This window comes from Trichosurus vulpecula, chromosome 5, assembly GCF_011100635.1.
Source record: "Trichosurus vulpecula isolate mTriVul1 chromosome 5, mTriVul1.pri, whole genome shotgun sequence".
Lineage (NCBI taxonomy): Eukaryota > Metazoa > Chordata > Mammalia > Diprotodontia > Phalangeridae > Trichosurus > Trichosurus vulpecula.
In genome coordinates, this window is record NC_050577.1 from 262,487,327 (window position 1) to 262,506,080 (window position 18,754).

Below are 18,754 nucleotides of genomic sequence, written 5' to 3' on the forward strand. Positions count from 1 at the left end.
ATTGTTACTGGGGGAAACTGCGGAGAATTTAAGCAACTCCCTGGCTTCTCTCCACCATTTTGCTAGCTGATTTTAATTGAAAAAATATGTCGTGCATAAATAAGCATAATGCAAATTAGAATATAAGTGGAAAGATAACTATATTTAGAAATGGAAAATCTGAGTTCAAATCTCACCTGGGCCTCTTAATTTCCTGGCTACAGTTGCCATTTGCAGTGATCTTTGAGCCCAAGGATGTAAAATCTGACATTGCTACCATTTCATCTCCTCCTATTTGCCAGAAGATGATGGGACCAGTTGCCAAGTTTTCTGGATGTCAAGTTTCAAGCCAGCTTTTACACTGTCCTCTTTCACCATTATCGAGAGACTTCCTAATTTTTTTCACTTTCTGCCATCAGAGTATACAATCTGCATATGTGAGATTGTTGATATTTCTCCCAGCAGCCTTAATTCTGGCTTTTGATTCATCCAGTCTGACATTTTGCATGAAGAACTCTTCATATGAGTTAAATAAATAAGGTGACAATATAAAGCCTTGTCATACTCCTTTTCCTATCTTAAAACAGTCAGTTATTCTGTGATTGGTTCTAACTGTTGCTTCTGCATACAGGTTCCTCAGGAGACAAGTAGGATTATCTGGTACTGTCACTGATGACTTACAACATTTTGTTATTCACACAGTCAAAGATCTGAGAGTTCGAGTCCCCTACCAGTAGAGTTTTGTTCTCTGTGTATTACTGTATTTAACTTAGTTACTCTTTTAAGAATTTATGCTAGTGCAGTAGGTGGAGCAAACCTGAGGATGTCAACGAAGTGGGAGCTAATAGCTTAACCCAGTGGTGAGCTTGACTGAAAGAAATGTAGCTGGGGATCAACTTTCTTCAACCAAAAGGGGTCATGGAGGGTTTCAGCTGGTGGCCAAAAAATGATCAACTCGGTGAAGCTCCAGAGAGAGAATGCTGCAGATTTCTTTTCTGGCTATGAATATCTTTGTGCACTTCCAGACGATATACTTCTGCCTGTCATGAGAGCCAACTGGGAGGATGGGGGTGCTTGATTTCAATGTGAAACACTTCAAGTTCCTGGAATGGGCACCTATGCTAAGTACCCTCAGGATAAATTAAAATCTCCCAGGTTTGGGAGATTAGCTTCTGATAGGTATGAAGCCTATTCTAAAAGGCAAATTCTTATAATTAGATCCAAAGAGGTGAACACACAATTATGTAAAGCTATTAAAAGCTGTTTACATGTATCTGAAGAACCTGGAGCATCAGAGAATATATTTAAGAGAACAGGATTCAATACTGTTAACAAGGGGATTGAGTAAATCCTTTGGTACATCTGTCTCTAGCATGTTGTCCAATTGGAAATGAAGATTTAGAAATTGTCAAAGTGCTAAGACCTCAGTAATCCTCAAGACGATAAACTTCTCAGGGTGTAATCTGACTTGGCATGGAGCACAATATCCTGCTAATATCTTAAAGTAACAGGCAATAGGGAGACATTAGGATGTGTGGGCTAAGAGTCTTCACTATTGGAACCCTGATCTGGACGGCACAGTTGACTTGCAGCATATCTAACTCAACTGCAACACCCTTATTGGTGATCAGGGTGCCAGTGCTTTTGTAGAATGTCTTTGTGAGTTTGTGGCTGAGAGAACTTGATCATATCAGTGTGGAATTAGTGATGAGAGAGCTAAAACTCTACCAACCAGCCTGAAAGGAAATACAACCATGGTGGTTCTGGATATAAGATAAAGGCCACTAGTTGATCATTCTTTGATGAGAGCAATTATTGACAAAGCTGCCCAGAATAGAAAGAGTGCTAACTCAGAGGAGTAACAATGCAACCTCTAAATACAGAAAACAACTATGTATTAAAGATTCTTATACTCCAGAGCCATTGCCACCTGGTACATACGGCTTCCTTCCCTGGCACACTGTGGAATGTGCCAACAGGAGCAGGGGTTTTCTAATTAAAATTCAAGATTTACCTTGCCCAGTTCAACAAATGAATTTTCTGTGAAAGTAACTGTGGAGACACCATCATGCTCAGAAACAGAAGAGTCAGAAGATAATATTTTAGAACCTTTTCCTGAAAAAAAAACCCCAGCCCAGCACTATACAAAATAAATGAAATACAGGAGAAGTTGGAAGAAAGCATAGAGCAATTAAAAGCAGAGAGGATTATGAGACTCAAGGCTGAGCTGGAATTTGAAAATTCCCAGTTGCAAAATATACATTTCTCTCTAGTGGAGGCTTTTCATACACAGTTACTGGAAATCATGATTTTTAGATGATTGTGTTTTGGGCAAGATTTAGACATCTTTCCAAAAGTTCCATGGTTTTTTGAATCTCCTTCAAGATGCTGGACTTGGGCAACTTGCTATAGTAGCTGGTATAAATCAGTAGGATTTTGATTTCCTTACCTAGATCATCCCCAGATGAACTATATAATTAATGCTATACTTATAGAAGAAAAGAAGAGACTTGAAGAAAGGCCAGAATATAATCAGAATAAACCAGGACAAATGTAGAGCACAAAATGTTAGTGGTGATGTTAGAACTTTGCCTCTTGATACCTTCCAGTTTCCAATTCCAATTCTAATAAAGAGGACTTTTCTTATTCCAAAGAAGTTTAGGGAATCAAGGGCGCTGATTATCAACAGGTTCCTCCTAAAGAATTTGTCCCCACATCGTTATCATTCTTAGCAAATGTGATTGCTGAATCTCAAGATAAAAAAAGAGGAATCTTCCAGAAACAGTAGAAATTCCTTAGAGAAAAGTACCAGAATGAGTGAATATACTTCAAAACACTCTTCAAAGAAACAGTCCAGAAGTTTTCTCATTCCTTCTCTGAGAGCCTGATAAGCCAGCAAAGCAAGATCCATGAGCATACCCCTTTTGCTCATGAAAACATTAAAACATCTGGTTTCAAAAAATACAATCTTGCCGGGAAAGAGATAGGAGATGTGACAGTAATATCCAACACAGATAAAAGTAAGCACAAAACTTCAACACATTCTAATAGTCAAACAGTAGTATCTGATCTTGAAATTCCAGAAAACATCCATTCTCTATTAAGTGCATGACTCAGGTCCAGATATTTGAAATCATGTCTTGCCTTAAAATTTTCAATAAAATTGGATGCATAGACCTGAAAGCATTTGAGAAACTTTACTATACTTTATAATGATGAAATGTTTGGTGTGTGTATCCTAGTCATCATATAAATGTTTGAACAGGATTTTGTTACAGATACTCAAATCCCTAAAGAATCTTTGATTTCATCAACTTTCACAAATATTACATATGCATATATGTGTATATATATGCATATATATATTTCCACTTACATATAAGAAATTTTGACATTTTGGGGGAATTTTGAGTTCCAGGTTCTTTACTCTGACCTCTCCCTGAGAGGGCAAGCAGTTTGATATGGGTTGTTCATGTACAGTCATGCAAGACATAGTTCCAATGTTGGTCATGTTGTGAAGGAAAATGCAGACACCCCCTCTCCCAAAAAAAGTAAAAACAGAAGTATGAACTGCAGAAAAGGATTCAGATACTATATCATTTGGTTCATATATGTTTAGTATTAATATTACTTTATTGTCTATGGCACCTTTTAGCAATATGTAGTTTTCTTCCTTATCTCTTTTAATAAAGTCTATTTCTGCTTTTGCTTTGTCTGAGATCAGGATTGCTACCCTTGCTTTTTTATTTTTTTTATTTCAGCTGAAACATGAAAGGTTCTGCTCCAGCCCCTTACCTTTACTCTGTGTGCGTTTCTCTGCCTCAAGTGTGTTTCTTGTAAGCAACATATTGTAGAATTCTGGTTTTTGATCCACTCTGCTATCTGCTTCCATTCTTTGGGAGAGTTCATCCCATTCATATTAGAGTTATAATTACTATCTGTGTATTCCTTCCATCCTATTTTCCTCCTGTTTGTCCTCTCTTCTTTCACCCTTTCCCTTCTCACCAGTGTTTTACTTCTATCTATTGCTTCCCCTGATCTTCTCTCCCTTCTTTCAGTCCCCACCCCGCCGTTTATTTGATCTCCTCCCCTCTTACTTCCCTGTTAGGTAAGATAGATTTCTATATTCAACTGATTGTGTATATGATTCCCCTTTTGAGTCAATACTATTGAGAGTAAGGTACAAGTGATGACCATTGCCCACTCTCTCATCTTTTGCTCTACTGTAATAGGTCTTTCACACCTCTTCATGTGAAATATTTTGACTCTCCCTTCATTCTGCACCCAGTGTACACCTCTTTCTCATCCCTTAATTATTTTTATGTCATTACTTCAAATTTGCTTTATACCCTTATCCTCTGTCTATATACATTTCTTCTAGCTGTACTATTAGTAGAACAATTTTTAAGAATTTTAAGTATCGTCTTCCCCTGTATGGATGTAAACAATTTAGCTCAATTCAATCCCTTATGTTTTCTTTTCCCTTTTCCCCTTTTAAAGATTCTCTTGGGTCTTGATATTGTATATCGATTGTTTGTTCAATTCTGGTCTTCTCCTTACGAAAGCTTGAAATCCTTCTGTTTCATTGAATGACCACTGTTTTCCCCTTGAAATCATTATGCTTAATTTTGCTGAGTACGTGATTCTTGATTGTACTTCTATATCCTTTGCCTTCCAGAATATCATGTTTCATGACCTCTGATCCTTTAATATTGTAGCTGCCAATTCCTGGGTAATCCTACCTGTGACTACCAGATATGTGAATTGTTTCTTTCTGGCCACTTGCAGTTCTTTTTTTTTCCTTGATCTGATAGCTCTGAAATTTGGCTAAAATGTTCCTGAAGGTTTTCTTTTGGAATCTCCTTGCTGAAGGTGGATTCTTTCAATGCCTATTTTGTGCTCTGGTTCCAGGATATCAGGGCAGTTTTTCTTGATAATCTCTTGAAAGATGCTATCCCTGTCCTCCTTTTGATTGTGGCTTTCAGGTAGCCCAATGAATCTGATATTGTCTTTCCTGGGTCTATTTTTTCAGATCAGTTGTTTTTCCCATGAAGTATTTTACATTTTCTTCCATTTTTTCATTCTTTTGAATGTCTTTGATTGATTTTTGATATGTCATTGAGTTATTAACTTCCACTTGCTCAATTCTAACTTTTAACATGTGTTGTATCTCCTTTTGAATTTGGCTAATTCTACTTTTTAAGCAATTGTTTTCTTATCCAATCTGTGACTCTTTTTCTCATAATTCTCTTGCACCACTCTCATTTTTTTCTCAATTTTTCTTCTACTTCTCTTATTTGGTTTTTAAGCTCCTTTTTGAGCTCTTCTATGAGTTCTTTCTGGGCTTGAGACCACTTCCCAATTTTCTTTAGGGATTTGCCCATAAGTTTTCTGACATTATTGTCTTCTTCTGAGTTTGTGTCTTGGTATTCCTTGTCATCATGATGACTTTCTATGGACAGATTTTTTTCCCATCTTTTTCAGCCTTTTTCCTTTCTTTTAAATTTGATCTCTGCTTCTGGATGGGAACGGGTACTCTCTCAGGCTTTTTGTGCTGGTGCTGCAGGTTCTGGCTGTTTACCTGGTGCTGCACTGATGTCACTCTGAGGCCCAGGGGGAACCTCATGTCTGGCACTGCACTAAGAAGGTGGGATGAGGAGTGCCTGGTGCTCCTGAAGGCTGCAAGTGTCTGGCAGCTCATCTGGTGCTGGATCACAGTGCTGGCATCTGATGTGTTCTGTCAGGTGTTCCTGTGTTGGCATCTGCCTATTTCCCCAGGGATACACTGAAGCACATGGTGGGTCTTGAACCTGTCATCTCCCTGTTTCCTGGCTATGCTGGATTATGTGTGATGTCCCAGAGCAGGTATCTCCCCATTTGCTTAGGCACCTGTAGTATTGGTGTATGTTTGCCTAGGGCTATGCTGAATCACATGGTGGTTTGAGCACTGACAGTTACCTGTTTACCTGGGGCTGTGCTGAAGCATGTGGTGGCTCTTAGCTGGCATCTCTCCATTTACCAGTCTATGCTGAGGCATGTGGGGGTCCTAGTGTTGGCATTTGCCTACTCCACCACATTGAGGCTCAGGATCTCCCTCTGGTTTACTGAGGCAGGTCTTGCTGCTGGCTTGCTGGGATGCTTCCTATCCTGAACTTCTTTTATCTGAGTGAGACAGACATTTCCTGCCCATCCTCCAAGTTTCTTGAGCTAAAAAAAATGTTTCACCACAATTTTTTGTTGGTTCTCCTCTACTAGTATTTGTTCTGGGGTGCTCTTTTATTGTTGTTTGGAGGTGAATATGGGAGAGTTATGGAAATTTAATGCATCTTGGCTCTCAGAATTAGTCATTGATATTTTCTAACATCCCTTCTAGTACTAAATCCTTAATCTTTAGTACAGTAGAGAAGGCCATAACAATTTTACACTGAGGAATTGGAGAAAGGAATGATCATTTTCACATGCAGAGAATAAAGAAGGTTTCATGGAGGAATTAGCAATTGACCCAGGCCTTGAAGGTCAAATTTCAAAAGTCAGAGATGGAAATAGGTAGATTCTTTTCAGGAACAAAGAACATCATGAACAGAAGCATGGAGATAAGAAAAGGTAGGACAAGAAGAGAGAATGATAAGTAATTTATTTTGGTGGAATGTAGAGTGGGATGTAAGCCTGGAAATGTAGGCTGAATACAGACTGTGGAGAGCACTGAAAACCACTTAAGGAACGTACTTTCATTAAGTAAGTAATGGACAACTACCGAACTTTTGCAACCTAGCATTAGGAAGATTGTTTGAGTAGGCTTGTGAAAGATGAATCAAAGAGGCATGACTGACTAGGGATTGCCAGGTTAAATCCTTCAATTATCCATAATAATAGATTAGTGCTATGCTGTCAAAATATATATAAAGAAAGAGATGTATGGATAAATATCTATGTAGCTATGCCTATATATGCATGTGTGCATGCATATAAAACATATTACATATATTATAAACATAGACATAAATGTATGTTAGTGATGCTTTAGTTAATTCTTTTGGCAGCAAATTTACCTTCTCATTTATGTCTCATTTTTGTTATTGTTCAGTTGTCGCAGTTATATCTGACTCTTCATGATTCCATTTTGGGTTTTCTTGGTGCAGATATTGGAATGGTTTGCTATTTCCTTCTCCAGCTCATTTTACAGATGAGGAAAGTGAGGCAAACAGTGTTAAGTGACTTGCCCAAGGACATACAGTAAGTAAATGTTTGAGGTCAGATTTGAACTCAGGAAGATAAGTCTTTCTGACTGCAACCCTAGCACTCTGTCCACTGCACCAAACAGCTGCCCATTTGTTTCATTTTACTCATTATTAATATTGGCCTCATTTTATTTCTCTAAATATCAAGTTCAGGAGGAAATAGAAGCACAAAGGATAGTGACAAAGAAAAAAAAAAGAAGAAAACTAACTGTGGAGAATTTCTAAAATGTACAGTGGAAAGTTCACTCTATAATTCAAGCAATTGCTAATATTTATATAGAGATTTAAAGTTTAAAAGTAATTTACAGTAATTTATAATTTATATTAACATGGGTATAATTTTACCCATTTTATGGATTAACTGAGGTTCAGAGAGCTCATACTTGCCCAAAAGAACTTAGCTAGAAAGAATCAGGAGTTTAGGCCATCTGTGCATAAATAGTATGTAAGGAGTGAACTTACTCTTCATAGTTGTATTGTACCTGCCACATATGATAGGCTGTACTTCAGAATAGCTGAAGGACAACAGAATCCAAAATACAAGAAGAAGTTTATATTTGGAAATGCATGTGAATTAACCAAATAAATTGCTAATAAATCTAATGTATAGTTTAATTTTATCTTCCATTCAATCCTTGTGGATTTCACATGCTTCATGTCAAACTGGTTGTCATGAAATTGGTCTGAAACTTAACTATCTTTAATTTTTAAACTTCTTGTCTCCTCAGTGCTTTTCTACAGAATTCTATGTGACAAAAGTATAACTTCTTCCACAAAAGCTGTTTGGATAAAGCTTTTAATTTTTATTCTGTTTCTTTAAGGCCATAGCAGTAGATAAGATAATGATCATTTCTCTGGTAGATGAAATTAGGTCTGACCTGAGGTGAAAGATGACCTTCGAAAAATTCCTTTTCTTTCTATGATTCTCTATTATCTTAACATTAATATCATTTAATTGTATATGGCACATAAGCTATACAAAGCACCTTACATGCATTAGTTTATTTAACCTTCAAAACAACTGTTAGAGATAAGCATGATGTAGTGGAAAGCTATTTGACTTGCAATTAGAAGCTGTGGTTTCAGGACCATGTTTTGCTTTTCAATTCAACTCAGCATATTATTAATCTCTTATTGCATGTCATATACTGCGCTAAGTGCTAGGGATAGAAAGACTAAAGTAAAAGCAGTCCTTGTCCTCAAGAAGCTTACATTATACTGTACAAGAATCTTTATTGGGTGTATGACCCTTAACATAATACCTCCCCACTTGGGGCCTGTTGCTGAAACCAAAAATGCCAGCTATTAAACAGTGGCCACTAGTAGTCAGCTAAGCCAATGTGTAAAGAAACAGTAAAGCAGCCTGGGGCAAGAAGAGGTAAACCACATTAACCATCTAGTCCCTTGTCACATCCTAGTAGAGATGGCCTAGTCCTGAAGCCAGAGGCCCAGGAACTATCATGTACCCCTCTCTGCTTCCAGCCTAACCCCATATGGGGTTGCAACACACAGTTTAAGAAGTGCTGAAGGGGTCACGAGTGGAAGAAATTTAGGAAACCCTGATCTAGATTAGTAGCACTTGTGATGATGTGACCTAACTACTACTTCTGCAGTAACTACAGCCCTGACCTCCTAAGTAGTGATAGCAATGCTCCCAAACCAGAGTACTTGGTCACAAGGGTCATTGGCATTGTAAAATGGTTTGACATCAGAAAAGGGCATGATCTTGAGCGACTCTGGAACACTGGGCCCAGAGTTTGGAAAACCTGAGTTTGAATCCAGCTGCAGACAGTTACTAGATCTGGAGAAAATAACTTAAGCTCTGTTTGCCTCAGTTTCCTCATCTGCAAAATGAGGATAATAATAGAATTTCCCAGGATTATTGTGAGAATCAAATGAGATAATAATTGTAAGTATTGTAATTGTAAGTAACTATTTTTGCAATAGGGTACCACTGTTTTATATATAATTCCTCTTGCTGCCTTATACCCCTCCCCCATTTTTTGGAAATCCAATTGGATGCACCTGGATGCACCTTTTCCTTCCTTTAAATCCCTTAGTCATGGTCCAAATCCCCAAGTGGCACTGTCATAAGGAATAGAACCCAAATATGCTTACATCAAACTAGGAGGAGCAAAAGACAGACATATCTTGCATGTCAGGTTATTGAGTTAGCTGTTATCTTCTGACTCTTCAATGTTCTTTTCCTCCTGTCCTGACCTAAAGATCATCTCATCTAAGTTTCCTGTGAATCTGGCAATCTAGAGATTTTTGCCTCTTTAGTAACTGATTTTAGAAATTCCAAAGTCCCCAAAAGCAGCTGCTACTGATGAGGAAATCCTCCATTTCATCTACCTCCCTCTTCTCCTTTGACTCCTCTTTTTCTTCTTCAGGGTTCTAGGGGAAGATAAATATTACACTCTCAAATCAGTTTTGTGAGGTGAAAATGCAGTCCATTCCTCTACAGATAAAGTTACTTGATGAAAATGTAGATTTTAAAATATGCTACTGTTTATATTAGGGAGTCAATGTGCCTTAATGGGTACACAGTTGGCCCTCATAGATCATAGTTTTAGATTTATAAAGCCCATTGAAGAATTTGTGGGCCAACTCTTTCACTGTATAGATGAGTTAACTGAGGCCCAGAGAAGTGAATTTCTCCAAGCTAATACAAATGGTAATTCATATAGTAAGCATTTGGACCCAGGTCTTCTGCCTATAGGTCTTTCATCCTTTCCACTATACCACCTTGCCAACCTTTCAGATAGAACTGGATTCAAATGCAGTGTCTGATAAATACTGGTTTAGGACCCTAGGCACGTGACTCAGGAAACTCTCTAAGATAACCAATATTAAAGGAATTATCTGCATTGTTAGGGGAGTTTCCTCACTAGGAGTTCCTTGTACTGATAAAATCATAGGTTTGTCCCAAGCAAAAAAATGCTTATAAGTTACTGCAGATAAACTAATAGACACAGGTTATCAATTGAATGGAATTCAAAGAAAAAAAAAACTTTTAAAGAAACTAGGCAATAAAGCAGTAGGGTCTGATTCAAGTAGAGGGCTAAAGAGCCTAGGTAAAAGGAAAATTAATTCAGTCAAGTGAGGGAGGAGGGACAAGACTGTCATTTACATTCACTTGGGCTATATATGTGGAATGGAACAAGACAGGACATCATAATATTAAAAGCACAGGATTTGCAGTCAAAGGTACTGGATGTGGATTCTGTCTGCAATTTAATTATCAGTACTATGACCTTGGATTTACCTTACCTATTAAAGTCATTTTCCTCATCTACAAAATGAATGGATTGGACGAGATAATCTCTAAGTTCCCAATAGGTTGTAAACTTATGTTCCTAAGAGATATAGGAAATAAAAGCAGTTCAATTTGATTATTAGGTAGCTTCGTGGAATGTAATTTTGACATAGAACTGAAGGCAAACAGAGAGGAAGAAGATGCCACGAAGGACCTTTTTACTTATTTTTTGTTTGTTTTGGCAGTGGGGAATCAAAGAAATAGATAAGTAAAGAAAGAATACTTGTATGTACTAGGAATAGAACTTGAAAATAAAATAAGAGAGAATATATATCTTTAAATTATTAATTCATCAAGGGAAATTGAATAACAAGCCTATGTACTTGCGTTTAACTGCTTGCATACAGTTTGAACTACAGTATTCAAACATTATCTAAGATGTGTTGTATTGAAGACACTAGAGGAAAATGTCAGAGAATAGTGAATGCCATAGTACCAATGACAAAATTAAAAACAAAAAATGTTACATATTTGATGTGCAGCAGTAGACTGCTGTAAACTGATGTGACACCAATCAATGATTAAAGATCTTTCCATCCATTCAATAGGACTCAGGTGGGGCTCACAAAAGGAGGCTTGATTAAAGTCAGGCCTACACCTTTGTGATGGGGCCAATTAAGAGAAGCTTGATTAGAGGTTTGTTTGTAGGCAGGCCTACTCCCTTTATTTAGTAGGCACTAAGCTTCAGGACCACACCCTTTTGCTGACTGGGCATGAAGCCCTCAGGCCCTAATAAGAGTATATACACTCAGAAGGTAGCCATTGAGAACTGAGAATTCAGAAGTCAGAAGTCAGAAGCCAGAATTTGAATTCAGTTCAAGGAGGAGAAGTGAAAACTCTGAGACAAGAGAGCTGCAGAAAAAGTGTGGAGCAAAGAGTGAAGTGGAAACCAAGGAGCTGTGGAGACCAGACAAGTGAAGTGGGGGAGAACACAAGCAAGCAGAGAGTATTCATGAGTGTTTAGAAATCATCCCTTTATATTTAACTCACACTGTGCCTTCTGTCTATGTACACATGCCCTCCAAATACCTTAATACTGAGATTATAAACAGTTCAGATTTAGTAAGTCCATTATGATTTCTCTTTCCTTTTTACCTTTTCATGCTTCTCTTGAGTCTTGTATTTGAAATTCCAATTTCCTATTTGGTTCTGGATTTTTCATCAAGAGTCCTTGAAAGCCCTCCATTTCATTGAATACCCATATTTTCCTGTGAAGGATTATACTAAGTTTTGCTGGGTAGGTGATTCTTGGTTTTAATCCTAGCTCCTTTGCATTCTGGAATATCATATTCCAAGCCCTCTGATTCCTTAATGTAGAAGCTGCTAAATCTTGTATTATCCTGATTGTGTTTCCACAATACTCAAATTGTATCTTTTTGGCTGCTTGCAATATTTTCTCCTTTACCTGGGAACTCTGGAATTTGGCTACAATATTCCTAAGAGTTTTCCTTTTGGGATCTCTTTCAGGAGGTGTTTGTTGGATTCTTTCATTTTCTATTTTACCCTCTGGTTCTATAATAACAGGGCAGTTTTCCTTAATAATTTATTGAAAGATGATGTCTAAGCCGTTTTTTTGATCATGGCTTTCAGGTAGTCTAATAGTTTTAAAATCATCACTTCTGGATCTATTTTTCAGGTCAGTGGTTTTTCCAATGAGAAATTTCACATTGTCTTCTACTTTTTCATTCTTTTGGTTCTATTATATAATTTCTTGATTTCTAATAATGTCATTAGATTCCATTTGCTCCGTTCTAATTTTTAAGGAATTATTTTCTTCCGTGAGATTTTGGACCTCCTTTTCCATTTGGAAAATTCTGCTTTTTAAGGCATTCTTCTCCTCATTGCTTTTCAGGACCTCTTTTGACATTTGGGTTTTTTAAGGTGTTATTCTTTAAGGTGTTATTTTCTTCAGTACTTTTTTGGGTCTCCTTTAGCAAGCTGTTGACTCATTTTTCATGATTTTCTTTCATCACTCTCATTTCTCTTCCAACTTCTCTTCTCTATTTCTCTTACTTGATTTTCAAAATAATTTTTCCACTCTTCCCTGGCCTGTTACCAATTCTTGGAGGCTTTTGATGTAGGAGTTTTGACTTAATTGTCTTCTTCTGGTTATATGTTTTTATCTTCTTTGTCACCAAATAAGATTCTATAGTCTGAGGTTTTTTTGTGCTTTTTGCTTATTTTCCCAGTCAATTACTTGGCTTTTTATGCTCTTTGTTAAGGTAGGACTTTGCTTCCAGTGGGGAAGGTGTACTGTCCCAAACTTCAGGGTGTTTATGTAGCTGTTTTCAGAGATACTTCTAAGCATGTGTAAATTTTCAGTTATTCCAAGGTTGTATGATGAAAGGAGAGGTGTTTACTCCTCTCCTGGTCTGTGCTCCTGTCTGTGAGTGACCACAAGCACTATTTTCTGCCTTGGAACTATGAGGATTCCTTCTCCACTGCCAGCACAAGCTCCATCATGCCAGTGCTCCTCACCCCAGGACTGTGACCCGGATCCAAGCACAGGCAAAACAAGAGAATCCTGTCTCAGTGAGAGCAAAGAAATCCCTGCAATCCCTGCTCTGATCAGATGCTTGATCCCCGCCACCATCGGTTGGCTGAGAGCTCAGAAGCAGCCACTGCTGCTGCCTCTGTCTCTGCCACTGCCATCATGGGACTGGAGCCAGACCAGACTTCTCTCACACAGGTCTGGCAAACCCTTCCTCCTGACCTCAGAAGCTGACTTTGGTATTTGTGGGTTGAGAAGTCTGGAGATCGCCACAGCTACCAGTGATTCAGTACCCTGAGGTCTACTCTGGGTTTTCTGGGGAGTGCCTTCTGTGCTGGTATGGCCAGCACTGGTCTGCACTCTTTTCTCAGACTGGTGCAATAGAACTTTTCTGTTGACCTTCCAGGTTGTCTTGGACTGGAGATTTGTTTCACTCTGTCATTTTGTGGGTTCTGCTGCTCTAAAATTTGTGTAAAGTCATTTTTACAGGTACTTGGAGGGGAGAGTTCAAGTGATTCCCTGCTTTTACCCAGCCATCTTGGCTCTGCCCCTTGAATAACTCTTAAGAAGGACACAATGATGATTTTATGATGATATGATGATATTATGATTATAAATATTATAAATATTGAGAAAAGCTTTCTGACATATTTGGACAACAAAAACACTCAGCTTTTTGATTTTTGTCAAGTGTGTGGTACTTCTGTTTGAAAACTCCCCATAGGAATCACAGCCTATGGTAGCACTGAAGCTTGGCTGGGGATATTTCAAAAACACAATCAAGAACACCAGGTATTTCTCTCTGGTGTCTAGGTTTTGAAAGAAAATAAATTGAGCATGAGAGCTTGGGGACTCATTCCTTCTAGAAATATTCAGTGCCATTTTGGAACAAGCATTCCATCAGAATATGTGTGAAATGTTCTTCAGTACCTCTCATTACCACAAGGGTCAAATTTGCCATCTGAACAAAGGAATCTTTACTTTTGATTTTCCTTTTGTAAATACTGAAGAAGCTGGAGATGTCAAACTTTATCTTGGGAAAAGCTCAGAAATGGTTTGTTTGGTGTTGTGGAAACTCTCACTACTTTAAATATACAATTACTAATGGACTATTTTGTATACTTGTTTTCATTTTTCACTTCAACAAACAAACACTATACTTTTTTTTCTGAGGAATAGATAGTTTATTGGAAGCATTTATACTTTAAAGAAAACAACCTGGAGCTAATCAGTATTTCCCATTAATAATAGAATATATATCACTGGAACCATTACTTTATATTTTTAATTTTATTTTATTTTTATTTAATTTATTTGATATATTTAGTTTGCAGCATTGATTTTCACAAGAGTTTGTATTACGAATTTTCTCCCCATTTCTACTCTCCTGCCTGCTCCAAGATGGCGTATATCCTGGTTGCCCCATTCCCCAGTCAGCCCTCCCATCTGTCACCCCACTCCCCTCCCATCCCCCTTTCCCTTCTTCTCTTGTAGGGAAAGATAAATTTATACACCCCATTGCAGGTGTATCTTATTTCCTAGTTGCATGCAAAAACTTTTTTTTTTGTTTTTGAACATCTGTTTTTAAAACTTAGAGTTCCAAATTTCTACCCTCTTCCCTCCCCACCCACCCTTCCTAAGAAGGCAAGCAATTCAACATAGGCCACATGAGTATCATTATGTAAAACTCTTCCATACTGCTCATGTTGTGAAAGGTTAACTATGTTTTGCTCCTTCCTAACCTATCCCCCTTTATTCAATTTTCTCCCTTGACCCTGTCCCTTTTCGAAAGTGTTTGTTTTTGATTACCTCCTCCCCCCATCTGCCTTCCCCTCTATCATCCCCCTTTTTATCTTCTTCCTCCTTCTTTCCTGTGGGGTAAGATACCCAATTGAGTGTGTATGGTATTCCCTCCTCAGGTCAAATCTAATGAGAGCAAGATTTACTCATTCCTCCTCACCTGCCCCCTCTTCCCTTCCTACAGAACCACTGTTTCTTGCCACTTTCATGCGAGATAATTTACCCCATTCTATCTCTACCTTTCTCCCTCTCTCAATATATTCCTCTCTTATCCCTTAATTTTATTTTATGCTTTTAGATATCCTCCCTTCATATTCAACTCACCCTGTGCCCTCTCTCTCTCTCTCTCTCTCTCTCTCTCTCTCTCTCTCTCTCTATATATATATATATATATATATATATATATATATATGTATATATATACACACACCTACATATATACATACATAGATGTGCACATATGTGTATATATATGTATATATACATATATATATATATATATATATATACACATACACATATATCTATGCATATTCCTTTCAGTTACTATGATTCTGAGGTCTCATGAATCATACACATCATCTTTCCATGTAGGAATGTAAACAAAATAGTTCAACTTTAGTAAGTCGCTTAGGATTTCTCTTTCTTCTTTAACTTTTCATGCTTCTCTTGATTCTTGTGTTTGAAAGTCAAATTTTCTATTCAGCTCTGGTCTTTTCACTGAGAAAGCTTGAAAGTCCATATTTTGCCTTGGAGCATGATACTCAGTTTTTCTGGGTAGGTGATTCTTGGTTTTAATCCTAGCTCCATTGACCTCCAAAATATTGTGTTCCAAGCCCTTCTATCCCTTAATGTGGAAGCTGCTAGATCCTGTGTTATCCTAATTGTTTTTCCACAATACTCAAATTGTTTCTTTCTGGCTGCTTGCAGTATTTTCTCCTTGACCTGGGAGCTCTGAAATTAGGCGACAATATTCCTAGGAGTTTTCTTTTTGGGATCTTTTTCAGGAGGTGATCGGTGGATTCTTTCAATTTCTATTTTACCCTCTGGCTCTGGAATATCAGGACAGTTCTCCTTGATAATTTCTTGAAAGATGATATCTAGGCTCTTTTTTTGGTCATGGCTTTCAGGTAGTCCAATAATTTTTAAATTATCTCTCCTGGATCTATTTTCCGAGTCAGTGGTTTTTCCAATGAGACATTTCACATTGTCTTCCACTTTTTCATTGCTTTGGTTCTGTTTTATAATATCTTTATTTCTCATAAAGTCACTAGTTTCCACTTGCTCCAATCTAATTTTTAAGGTAATATTTTCTTCAGTGGTCTTTTGGACCTCCTTTTCCATTTGGCTAATTCTGCCTTTCAAGGCATTCTTCTCCTCATTGACTTTTTGGAGCTCTTTTGCCATTTGAGTTAGTCTATTTTTTAAGGCGTTGTTTTCTTCAATATTTTTTCAGTATTTTTTGGGTCTCCTTTAGCAAGTCATTGACTTGTTTTTCATGGTTTTCTCACATCACTCTCATTTCTCTTCCCAATTTTTCCTCTACTTCTCTAACTTGCTTTTCCAAATCCTTTTTGAGCTCTTCCATGGCCTGAGACCAGTTCATGTTTTTCTAGGAGGCTTTTGATGTAGGCTCTTTGACTTTGTTGACTTCTTCTGGCTGTATGCTTTGGTCTTCTTTGTCACCAAAGAAAGATTCCAAAGTCTGAGACTGAATCTGAGTGCATTTTCACTGCCCGGCCATGTTCCCAGGCAACTTACTTGACCCTTGAGCTTTTCATTGGGGTATGACTGCTTGTAGAGCAAAGAGTACTTTGTTCCAAGCTTGAGTGGATGCCCTGTTGATTTCAGAGCTTTTTCTATGCAGCCAGATCTGCCACACCCGCGTTCTTCCTCCCCCAAGAACTGCCAACCCAGATCTGATGCAACTCTTAAGCAGGCTCTGAACTCCTGCTCTGATCTGCCATTTAATTCCTTCCACCAGGTGGGCCTCAGGCTGGAAGTAACTGCAGCTGTAGTTCTGTAGCTGCACCACCTCCTCTGCCCCTGGGGCAGTGGCCCAACCAGGAACTCCTTCCCTCTGTCGCATCAGCTTTTCCCACTAACCTTCTCTGTTGTCTTTGGTATTTTTGGGTTGAAAAGTCTGTTAACTGCCACAGCTCACTGATTCAGCATGCTAGGGCCTGTTCCGCCTGGCTCCTAGTCTGGTTGGTCCTGCCTCTGCCTATGCTGGGCTCCATTCTCCTCTGCTATGTGCATGATAGACCTCACCCAGTGACCATCCAGGCTGTCATGGGCTGGATCCCTGCTTCCCTCTGCTATTTTATGGGTTCTGCAGTTGTAGAATTTGTTCAGAGCTATTTTTATAGGTTTTTGGAGGGACCTGTCAGGGAGCTCATGCAAGTCCCTGCTTTCCAGCTGCCATCTACAAAAGCATGATACTTAAAGCCATTAGCATAAAACCTCTGAATAAGAACCAGCTTAGAACTATTTGAAGAAATCAGCAACAAGACCAATCAAATGACAGAAAGGCTTCACCTACTGATTACTAGTCCTATCTGTGGGAATAACAGACCATCCTTCCCTACTATTCATTTATTAGGATTCTGTGTCTTTAAATCAGAACTCTAAGGAAAACAGTTCAAGTTTACTGTGAACAAAGCAAACAAGGTTAGCTAGTTCTCTCTCACCAGGAATCTCCATTATTTAGTTAAACCCGACATGTTTCCCTATGAAACAAAATGACTGAGTAACCTATCTTTCCTCTTTCTTCTTTTTGTTCTCAAACTAAAAGGGGATAACAAAGAGTATTGTGCACAACTGAGAGGTTCCACCTCATTTAATCTCTAGGTGGTCCCATTGAGCAATAGGGGAATTCCATCTTTTATTCAGCCAATCTGGAGTTAGTGTATTGCTAATGGCACATTTCACTGATTTAATACTTTTTTAAATAGTATTTTTCAGTTAGGTGTCAGGAAAATTTTTACCATTCATTTTGGCAAGGTTTTGAGTTCCATTTTTTCTCCCTCCCCTCCTCTCTTCTGAAAATGGTATGCAGTTTGATACAGTTTATACATTATTATCATGTAAAAATATTTCCATATCAGTCAGACTTCTGAAAGGAGAAATGGATCAAAAGGAAAAAAAAAGAAAGAATAAACTAAGTAAAAATTATGCTTTGATATCTTTTGGGTCCATCAGTTCTTGATCTGGATAAGGAAAACATTTTTCTTCATTAGTCCTTTGTATTTGTCTTGGATCCTTGTGTTGCTGACAAGAGCTGAATCATTCAAAGTTGATCATCACATGATGTTGCAAATGCTGTATATAAGGCTTTCCTGATTCTGCTCATTTCACTTTGCTTCAATTCATACAAGTGTTTCCAGGCTTTTTTCTGAAATCTGCCCACTTACCATTTCTTATTGCGCAATAGCATTCCATTGCAATTATATACTACAGCTTGTTCTGCCATTCTCCAATTAATGGGCTCCCACTCAATTTTCAATATATTGCCATCACAAAAAGGGCTGTTGTATTTTTTGTACATGTAGGCTTTTCCCTTCTTTTTATGATCTCTTTGGGATAAGGAGCTAGTAGTGCTGTTGCTGGATCAAAGGGTATACACAGTTTGGTTGGTCTTTGAGCATAGTTCCAAATTTCTTTCCAGAATGGTTGGATCAGTTCACAATTCCACCAACAGTGCCTTCATGTCTCAATTTTTCCACATCTTCTCTAGATTTATCACTTCCCTTTTCTGTAATATTAGCCAATCTCATAAGTATGAGGTGGTACATCAAAGTTGTTTTAATTTGCATTTATCTAATCAAAAGTGTTTTAAAGGGCTTCTTCATATGTTTATAGATAGCTTTGATTTCTTCATCTGACAGCTGCCTGTTTATATCCTTTGGCCATTTATCTATTGGGGAA

At 38.0% G+C, this 18,754-nt stretch overlaps 1 pseudogene; it reads left to right on the top strand.

Annotated features, from left to right (window-relative positions):
* Positions 1-925: 925 nt before the first annotated feature.
* On the top strand, positions 926-3,091 carry LOC118851275 (annotated as a pseudogene).
* Positions 3,092-18,754: the final 15,663 nt, after the last annotated feature.